The following is a 2,772-nucleotide window of genomic DNA, read 5'->3' as shown; positions in this document are numbered from 1 at the left end:
TCTCACATTCAGGGTTTTTGCTCATTTCTGATTGTTGCTTAGCGTTTTTGTTTGTTTGGGTGGTTTGTTTTGTTTTTTTTTCTAATGTTCCTTATGGAATGATTCAGTGTGGCAAATAATGTAGCATGAACTAGTCATGGTGGGCTTTCTTTCTGTTGGTATCATTCCTTAAGATTGGGTCCACCAATAAGAATGATTTCCCAATTTTGGCTTATTATATTGGGCTATAAGTAACAGGTAGTAAGAAGGACAGCATCCCCAGCAGCATGGCCAGCAGGGCGAGGGAGGAGATTCTGCCCCTCTGCTCCGCTATGGTAAGAACCACCTGCAGTACTGTGTCCAGCTCTGGGGCTCCCAGCATAAGAAGGACATGGACATGTTGGAGGGGGTCCAGAGGAGGCCACAAAGATGCTCCAAGGGCTGGAGCACCTCTGCTATGAGAGCAGGCTGAGAGAGTTGGGGGTGTTCAGCCCAGAGGAGGCTCCGGGGAGACCTTAGAGCACCTTCCAGTGCCTAAAGGGGCTACAGGAAGGCTGGGGAGGGACTCTTGATCAGGGAGTGGAGTGATAGGATGAGGGGTAATGGTTTTAAACTGGAAGAGTGTTGGTTTAGATTAGCTATTAAGAAGAAATTCCTTACTGTGTATGCTGTGTATGCCCCATCCCTGGAAACATTCAAGATCAGGTTGGACGGGGCTCTGAGCAACCTGATCTAGTTGAAGATGTCCTTACTGATCACAGGGGGGTTGAACTAGATGGCCTTTAAAGTTCCCTTCCAACCCAAACTATTCTATGAATCTATGAGCTGGGTGCTCTCTAAGTAATGTAAGGTACACCAAGAAGCATGATGCTTGTTTGAGAAAAGCCTTTCTTACACTATCTTATACGGTGGTTTGAGAAGTAGTTACTTGGAAATCTTTCTCTGCCCGGATCTGTTCAAGGGGTGATTTCACAGGATGCAACGAGCTGGATGAATAGCTCCTCAATGTGCTCCCATGACTTGCCTTGTGTTGACACGAGCTATTACAGGGGTGTCCCCAAGAACTGCTGAGCTGTGCATGTCCTTAACGTGGCAAAAACGCCAGGAGCAGTGGGGATAGAGGAAGGTCTTGCTCCTGCAGATCGGGGTGTAAGGTCCAGCCCAATGGACCTCGGCAATTGTGTTGGCAATTCATTGGGGTAGTGAGAGGGGAAGCAGAGCATGTTAGGGACTGTGCCCTTGGTCAGTGTTCTTGTGTGCAAGACAGGCTGAGGACAGTATTAGGAACATGCCGATTTTGGGGTGGCAGGGTGAGGAGAAGGAAGAAATTTTTGAATAATTAGTCCTTTGCAATAGCTTTTCCTTGCTGCGGTGGCTTCAGCGTCATTGAGTGTCATTCTCAAAAATCACACCCTTGTTTCTTTTCTTGCATCTGCTAGCGTGACTCGGCCAGATCACCTCCTAGAGAGGCCAATGCGCCTTGTGAAATGCCGCGTCCTGGGAGAAGGCTTTTATATCAAAAGGGGGGGCTTTGGGATAACTGATCCCTTACGCTTCAATCTGCTGGACTATGCATAAAACCAGATTTTTGGCAGAGCATTTATTGCACCGATACCTGCAAAAGTAAAGCAGGATTGTATATTAAGGAGGATTTATTCGTAACTGCATGCAAGGGAATCAGGCCTTTGAGCTTAAAAAAAGAAAAATAAAACTTTCAGAAGCAAATTGTAATGTCAGAGCTTAGTCCTTTGCGTGACCCAGCTGGCCCAGCCAGCCAGATGGGTGGCAGAGAGACAGCATCGCTGTATGGGACGTGTCTAGTCTCAACTTGGTGCTATGGAGAACAGGGGGAAGAGAGAATGGAAAGAAAGGATTTGGACAGAAATAGTAAAAATGAAATGAACAGTTGGGATATACATTCATTTGGAGAGGACAGACTATTTTAAGTCATCCTCTGAGTCTTCTTCATGTATGTATGCATACTGTGCTGTGGCAGTGGCCGTGTGCCCCGATGAGGCTGAGGTTTCAGTGCTTCGGCCTTTGTGTAAGCAGTAGCTTGAAAAGACTGAAGATTTAGAAATAATTTGTAAGCTTAATGGGATTTTGAATATAGAGTATTTAATGGTGAAAAAATTGAACAGAGTAGGCAAGGAGTGGCCTCTTGAGGAGCTGGGTTTTACCACGGGATTTTGGGTTCCCAGTATGTCAGTGGGCTCCTTTCCCTCCAAACTATTCTTGCCAATTAAAAAGCTCAGATGAGGTAAAGTGTATTAGCGGCGAATCCAATGACTTTCCTTGTCATCACGCAGGGTTGCGCTGCTGAGTATTTTGGAGGATTTATCCCCGTGCGGTTCTGTTGGCATTATGGGTACTCGCATTCTGCTTCTAAAATAGCGGCAGAGCTTTATAAAATAGGGCCTTTATGTTTGCCTTGGGTGAGGTTTTTTTATTCCAGAGCAGCTGTCTAGCAAAGTGCATCTTCTCTTGCACCAGTCTATAAACCGTACTGGTTTTGCCCTCTCTTTTGTTTCTGTCTTTGTCCAGCTTAGTCGCCTTGTGGAAGCAAAGATATGTGCGTCTCATCTCGCTGGCTGACTGGTAAAGCCTAACTCGTTTTGCTCTAAGCCATTTCTTGAGTTTACGTTACAAAAGGTAAAACCCTTTGACGCAGCGCTATTATGGGTGTAATTATCTTGGTAAAGAATGCAGGGTGGTTAAGTGCTGCTGTCAAGCTGTTTTAGACCTATCTGACAGGTGAAGAAGGCTAAGAAATAGCCAGATTTTGCTCCTGTG

The sequence above is a fragment of the Charadrius vociferus genome, unplaced genomic scaffold (genome assembly GCF_000708025.1).
Source record: "Charadrius vociferus isolate BGI_N301 unplaced genomic scaffold, ASM70802v2 scaffold478, whole genome shotgun sequence".
Lineage (NCBI taxonomy): Eukaryota > Metazoa > Chordata > Aves > Charadriiformes > Charadriidae > Charadrius > Charadrius vociferus.
This window is presented reverse-complemented; position numbering follows the sequence as displayed.